The sequence below is a fragment of the Hipposideros armiger genome, unplaced genomic scaffold (assembly GCF_001890085.2).
Source record: "Hipposideros armiger isolate ML-2016 unplaced genomic scaffold, ASM189008v1 scaffold_422, whole genome shotgun sequence".
In the NCBI taxonomy this organism is placed as follows: Eukaryota; Metazoa; Chordata; class Mammalia; order Chiroptera; family Hipposideridae; genus Hipposideros; species Hipposideros armiger.
In genome coordinates, this window is record NW_017731772.1 from 204,744 (window position 1) to 212,650 (window position 7,907).

The 7,907-nt window shown below is 43.2% G+C and overlaps 1 pseudogene; it reads left to right on the forward strand.

The window, feature by feature from the left end:
* Positions 1–5,587: 5,587 nt before the first annotated feature.
* Positions 5,588–7,907, forward strand: part of LOC109394388 (actin, cytoplasmic 1-like) — an 8,948-nt pseudogene continuing 6,628 nt past the window's right edge.

Below are 7,907 nucleotides of genomic sequence, written 5' to 3' on the forward strand. Positions count from 1 at the left end.
GTATTCATCTTTTGTTATCGGTATATATGGAGTATTACAACTTTAATAGTTTTTTCCTTTCTTAAAATGTGTATACTTTTTTTGGCACCCTCTCTATATATAAATGATCTGTCACCCATGCATCTATGAAGGATTCGTTGAGAGTTGTTTGTGTTTCAAAGCACTGATGAACTTTATCTGAAAAAAAAAAGTCTCTAAATTAAAAAACACTCTTGCGATCCATCCATTACCTCAACTGAGCATAAATCTCTACTAATGCATTGCCAAAGCCACATACCTTATTGACCATATTCTAAGTCAGTTGATATTTCAGTTGTTTACATTTGACCCACAATTAGTGGGGGAGCATACCTCAACTCTAAATTTAAGTGGCAATTACATGTGCTTGATCTTTCTTTCCTTCTATCTCTGTGGGGCTGGCATTCCTACCAGGTTCAAAGAAAGGCTCTGAAGGAGCAACAGTGAAACAGCTGCTAGCACAGCCAACTCTCTGGCATTTCTAGTGAGAAGAGGGTAGGGCAAGTGCCTAATCCTCACCTAGTCCTCAGACATTGTGAGATTTTAGGAAAACAAGAACTAGCCAGCTCTTCTCAGCAAAAAGGCTTGGGACTCCTTGAAGATACAAGGAGGAGAAAGACTTTTGCTTGCTATTGTTCCTGGATTCTCTGTTTCAAAAGATTGCTTGTTCATGAATAGATGAGAAATGTAAACAGAAATAGTGTCAGAGACACAGAGGAAAAACTGATGATTGTTAGTTGGGAGGGGGTGGGGATGAGGGAGAAGGGGAAGGGACGAGACAATACAAATTGGTAACTACAATATGGCCTCAGGGATAGAAAAGACAGTCTGGGGAATATAATAATGTTGTAAATATTTTTTAGGGAGCCAGATGGACTCATGTCTTGTTAGGGAGACCACTTCATAGACAGTGTAGAGGCCTGACTGCCACACTGTATATCTGAAGCTGATGTTGAATAATATTGTATGTCAACTATAATTTTATATACATATAGTCATGGGATGTGGAGTATAGTGAGGGAATGGAGTCAATGGAATTGTAATAGATAAGTATGATATTGGGGGTGGAAGGGCAGTAGATGGGGGCGGGGGGTTGTCACTGTGAGAGATGAAAAGGATAACTAGTGCATTGTTTTGTACACCTGAAACTAATCTAAAAAAAAAAAAAGATTGCTTGTTCAGGTGAAGAATTTTTTTCCTGAAGCCAGGGGGACCACGTGGGGGTTTCTCTCTGCCAAAGAAAGGAGTAGAGAAGGACAGAAAGGGGATGGTGTGAACAGGAAAGACAGCTGGAGTGCTCTGAGTCATAAAGGCAGTTGGCAGAATAATAATAACCATTTAGTGAGCAGTAATATTTATAACCATTCAGAGGGCTGACATTAATTATAAGTAATTTTAACAACTGAGGTGGAAAACCTGAATCTAATGTCCTGTTGCATTCTAAGTAATGATCCTTTTCAAGGCTGAATAACTGTTAATAGGTCTATATTTGCATAATGACTTTCTTTTTATTCTCTAAACTGCCCCAAATAATTGCCTTAGGAAACCTCTCCTGTTCCTTGTTCTCCCATCACCACCATCCCAGTTCCACCCATATGTAAAAATTAGGTAATTAGCTTTTGCCAAGGACAGTGCCAAATTTATTGTGAACTGTTTTAAATCCTGGATTAGCAGAGAGTGAGACAGTCTACTGGCAGGAATAGAGAAAAAAATATCAGAAAACATTCTGGCCCCTTTTGGTTACAGGGACTGTGGACTTGGAGACATGTGGGAGAAGCTGTCATTTTTTGGGAGGGAGGCTTGGACCAGGACAGTGTCTGATTCCCAGGAGATGAGGCTGGCAACATCCTGAGATTCTGCAACCAGACATTCTTTTTTTTTTTTTTTTAATTTTATTGGGTAACACTGTGTTTTTCCAGGACGCATCAGCTCCAAGTCAAGTAGTTGTTTCAATCTAGTTGTGGAGGGCCCAGCTCTTTGGCCTGTTTGGGAATCGAACTGGCAACCTTGGTGTTATGAGCCTGTGCTCTAACCAACTGAGCTAACCAGCCGCCTCCAGACATTCTTTTATAGGCTTATTATCCTGGTATCTCTGTGAGACACATTCACTGATGTAAGTGGAATAGATCCTAGAAATGGTATAAAATGATTGAAGGCTAGAAGCTGTGGGATCAGATAATGAAATGTTCTCTGATAGGAGATTCTGTCCTCATCTTGGAAGAAAATCATCTTCCCACTGTACACTTTTTTACCCCTCTTTCCCCACTCTGCTCTTTGGAAGTAAGTCACTAAGCACAACTCCTACTCAAGCAGGAAGACTCCATCTCCTAGAGTGGGGAGTAGTTGCATAAATGATTTGGAATTCTATAAGGGAGATTTGTCTCTTCTCCATTTATTTAAATATTCAATCTTTTATTTATGTCTGTCTGGACTCATGGACTTTTACTTTATGCTTGGGTCATCATCCAATCCTACTGTATTAGCCATGTGTTTCTGATACTTTGACATCTGGGACCTTGCTGACTCTGGAGAGACTGCTTCTCCCAGGACTGACCAATTCCTAGAGATAGTAAAGGACTCTCCTTTGAGTGGGCCTTTTAAATGTAAACCGACCAGTCCAGAGCCTGCATCCTCACCACCTGCTCTATCAGGTTCTCACACTCAGGGCTACTATTCCCCTGTTCTAATTAGCCAGATCCAAATAGCAGACAACGAGGGATGGCCCCTCTGCCCCAGAGCCCTTAACCAGCCAACGCTAATCCTCTTTACCCTGCCTTGGCCTGCCTTCCTACGGAAACCACAGTACAGTCTCTTGCTCACACTTCCCCTTCACTCCTTCTGCCCCCTGGTGCTTCCTCCTGTGGCCCCCTGTGGCATGGCATGCCCCCTTCTCTTAGGAACTGTCAGCAACAGACTACCTTTTCAATGGCACTCCACTCGTGCTCTGTTAACCTTCACCGTAGGTGAACGATAATATAAAACTTACATTTAAAAACAACTATTACAGAATTGTACACTTGAAACCTATGTAGTTGTACTAACCACTGTCACCCCAAGGAGCTCTCTCAGTTTGGCTTCTCTGTCCCTTTCACTAGCTCCCTGTCCTCTTAGTTTTTGAGTACTTCCTTCCTTTAGGGTGATGTTCCTGGCTTGTATCATCCTTGTCCAATGCCTAGAATCAGCCCTTTCTCCAAGGAGTCCTGGTTCCTTTTATTGGACAATGATTTTGCCATTGGTAAAAACGTTGAAAATAAAGTTTTATTGGAACACAAGTCATGCGCATTCATTTTTATGTTGTCTGTGGCTGCTTGTGCATTACAGCAGCAGAGATGAGTAGTTGCAAGAGCCTGGATGGCCTGCAAAGCCTGATATATTTACTATCTGACCCTTCACAGAAAGTTTGCTGACCCCTTTTCTAGATGAAGGTGGTTGGTATGCTTTTTTCTATCAGGATACAGAGATGTCCTGTGGAAGTCCAAAACATGAACCAAAGGAGTCATAGGATCTGATAGTAAGAGTCAACACTGTATTTCCTTCCGTGACCTTTTGGATTTTCTCCCTTTCCTTTCTGTCAGGTGGTTCTCATTGCCTCCTTATGTACACTGCTATACTGTGTGTGTGTTGCGGGGAATCTCCCCTTCCAGCTAGGTTGAGCAGGGAGGAGATTTCTAATAAAGAAGAATCTAATCAGAGCTGGCATCATTCTCTAGGATGGTGAAGAGAGCCAAGTATACCTCTGGTCATGTAAGCTAGGCCCAGAGAAAAATAAGCAATTCCTTCTTCACACAATCACTCTTTTGCAACTTGTTAAAGTAATGCCATTTTCAGGAAGAATATTCCTTTCTTGTACGTAATTAGACATTGTAGATGAGAACAAACTACTCACTTTGGAGGGTATGGCTTGCTTTTTAGGTACTTATCTGGGAATGTCAGTGCATCTAACACTAGGGATTACCCACTCTCCCAAAGCCAGCTGTGACTAAGCAAAGTACAGCCTCTCAGGCACTCACATTTGCAAGTCCCTGCAAAAGACAGAGGGGGAAAATGTCTTCTTCCTACAGGGAAGGCAGGAGGTTCCTGAGGGAGTGGGTGGCATGGGGGCATCTGACAGAGAGAGATTACATTAGGTGGAGAAGGGTTGAAGGAGAGATAGAGGGAGCACTGACATTATAATTAAAGCCTCTCCTTTGAAGACAATCTGGAAGGCTCTCTCTGGTGTGTAGTAGACTAAGGTCCAACATAGGTTCAGCCTGACCCTGTGGCAATAAATGTCTGTATCTCATTCATAGTACAGTGTTCTGATCAGGGAAGATTAAGCAGCAGAGATACCCGGGAAGGAACAGTAAGTGCTCTCCAATTGTTTAACAGGGTTCAGCAAAGCCAGGACAGGAGGCACACCTGCAGAATCAGGGCACAGTCCCCCAGCACCAGAGGCAGCTGACTGCCTTCCTTCTCGGAGCAGAAAGGAGAGACCCGCACTGCTTGGCCCCACATACTTCATATTCACATGCTGCTGCTAAAGGCTCCTGATCGGGCTGCCAGATTTAGCACGTGAAAAGCACAGGACTATCCAGTTAAAAGTGAATTTCAGAAATAAATAATGAACAAATAGCTTTTTAATATAAGTCTATTCCATACACTACCTAGGTCATACTTATACTAAAAAATGTTGTCATTTATCTGAAATTCAAATTTAACTGACCTGTATTTTATTTGGCAACCCTGAACTACAGTCTATGACCTTTCAATCAATTCGTGGAGCTACAGGAAACACACAGCCCACCATCCCATGCAGGAGTCGAACTGGCAACCTTGTTAGGAGCACGCGCTCTAACCAACTGAGCCACCCGGCCACCCCCATATCTGTGTTTTTAAAGGTGCCTATTCCCAAAATTTGAAATTGCTGTGAGCAGTTAGCTATTGAGAGAGAGGTAAGGCAAAACAGTCTCTCATTTTCTGACAGCAAATTTTTTACTTAGAGCTGTTTAAAACAAAAAGTGTTGTCTTCTGTGTCCTCTGATTTGCTGTTTCCTTGCAATGTGTTCTTTGAAAACTTATTTATATTTTTGAATAGATAATATTTTAATTAAAAAACACAAGATAGGGCCGGCTGGGTGGTGCGTTGGTTAAGAGCTGGCTTGGGACACCAGCTCTGAGCAGTAGGGCCCTGGTTCGGATCCCACATGAGGGCCAGTGACACTGCCCTCTACAGCTAAGATGGTGAACAACAGCTCAACCTGGAGCTGAGCTGCCGTGAGTCGTCGGCGTCGGCATAGGCTGCCACCCCTGCTGCAGTGGGCTGCCATGAGCTACCGTGAGTGGCCGGCAGCCAGCACGAGCGGCCGGCAGCCAATGTGAGCTGCCAAGAGCCACCGTGAGCGGCCGTCCAGAGGCCGGCGAGCGACTGCCTCACCTGGGAAGAGGGCAATGATAATACCAACATGGGCCAGTGAAGCAACGTCCCCCACAACTAGACTGAAGAACAAAAGGATAGCAACTTGTCTGTTCCCCTCTGCTAATTCCCCAATAAAACCTTTAAAAACAAACAAACACAAAATATAAGTGTTCAATGAAAGGTACCACTCTCACCACTTTAATTGTCCTTTCAGTTCTCACCATGTAAAGATGTGTATGACTTTAGCTTTTTAATATAAATGTGAGCAAATATGAATATACATTCTCATTTTACACCATTGAAAACAAAAGGCAGTATTGTTCTAAAGTTGCCTTTTTAAAACTTAGCCTTGTATCTTAAAGATCTTTCATATTGATAAATAAACTTCCTCATTCTTTGTTACAGTTTCATGGTCTTTCATTAAGACAATATATCAGTTTTATCTAACCAGTGCTCACAAATTTACATGTGGATTGTTTTTCCATCTCTTACTCTTGCCAGTGCTGCAGTGGTTAATCTTATACATAAGTCATCTGTTACATGTACATGTGTAGGATAAATCCCAGAAATGGGTTTGCAAGGTTGAATAGTTAAGAAATTTGCCATTCTTGCAGTGTTTTCTTTTCTTTTTTTTCTTTTTTTTAGCTGAGCCATCCTGCTACCTGTTGGCAGCTCTGCGGCTGCTCAGCTCGGGCTGGACTCGAACTGCTGTTGCTCAGAGCTCAAACTCTTGNCGGCTGCTCAGCTCGGGCTGGACTCGAACTGCTGTTGCTCAGAGCTCAAACTCTTGAGTGAGCTCTTAACCAACTGAGCCACTTGGCCGGCCCTCTTGCAGTGTTTTCTTAAAGCAGTACTACTCTTATTATCTTGGTGAACTCATCCTCATTGTCCAGTACTCATTTTAAACATTAGCTACCCAGTGAAGACCTCCTTCCTAGTCCCCTTTCTAAAAATAGTCATTTGCTCCCATCCCTGTGCTCTCAGTGACAAACATCTCAGTGATGTTTGTGCCTTCATTATAACACTTAGCCTTTTGTACTGATTATTTATTGGTATAGCAGTTACCTACACTGGTCTATGAGGTTGAAAAGCAGGGATGCTGTCTGATATGTTTTTGTAACCCTAGGACCATGGACAGTGCCTAGTGTGCCATAGATGCTGAATATGGAAGGATGTATGGATGAATAAACAAATATGACCAAGTAAACTACTGTTACTGGAGTAAGTTCCAAAATTACGATTCTGAGACAAATGTCAATGTTAAATACCAGTATGCATTGTTGCACTTTAAGATTTGGCCTCACTGGGTGAGTAGACTGAAAGAGAGGTCCTGGACTGAGAGCAAGACACATTGAGTTCAGATAAGTAGTCAGCAGTTGAGAGCTGTACTGGATAAGGTTCATATAGGTGCAAGCACCAGAAACAGATCTACAGTATCACCGAAGCCAAAAGGAGATTTATTATGGACGCTCGCTATAGAAGGCAGAGCTGAACAGCCAAGTGTCAGGAAGGGTGGTAACAGGGTCAGACATTCAGAAACAGGAAGAGCTCGTGGGCTCCTCTTCTGAACATTGCCAGACGTGACTTAGCTCTTACATTTTCTGTCTCCGTTCAAGTTTTTAAAGATCCCAGGAAGGAACCTGATAGGGCAGTAGTTTTTTGCCTTGCATCATTCAGACATAGCTCAATGTCAGGACGAATAACATAGGTCTGGCTTTTTGAGAAACCATTATGTGCCAGGAAGCCATTGTAATTTTTGACGACAAGAAGGGCCCAAGTGACACAGTTGGGGGCTTTCTGTCAGGTGTGTGCTGCAGAATGGCAGCGAAGCCAAGGAGAAGTGGAACGCAGGCCCGTGCAGCAGGGAACCCGGAGAGCAAGAAGAAGCCCAGCCATCGAGACTTGGGCAATAGGTCAGGATTAGACTGGCAGCCAAATGTGGAGTTGGCATCGTCTGAGCACATCTGGCCCCAGGTCAAGATTGGCTCTGGCAACTGGAAGAGGACTAATCCTGCCCTTGGGAAATGAGTGCGGAGCCAGCAGGAAGGGTGTGCAGGCTGGAAACCAGGCTGGGCCTGGCATGCACCATTCCTCAGTGCAGAGCTTGGAACAGATTTCTCTTCACTCACATGCATGTCTCTGTACTCACTGGCCAGCTGACACTATGAAGGACAGGCCCAGTCGGCCTTAATCCCAACACAGTATACCAACAAAAATGCTCGCATATGGTATCTCATTGCCTCTCAACTATTGGTGCTTGTTATTATTTCTGGTTGATGTTATTTGGCCTTGACTCCAACTTATATGCTAGTGTGACTGAGAAAAAGGAGGATGCTATCTTTCATTTTGTGCCTAAGTTCCAGACATAGTGATAGAGAGGTCATGTGCGTTATTACATTTTAAAAAAATACCTTCAAAATAGCGCTTTGAGGGAAGGATTAGGCCCCTTTTTATAGATGAATTAACTTAGGCCAAGGAAGGTATTTTTTTTTTT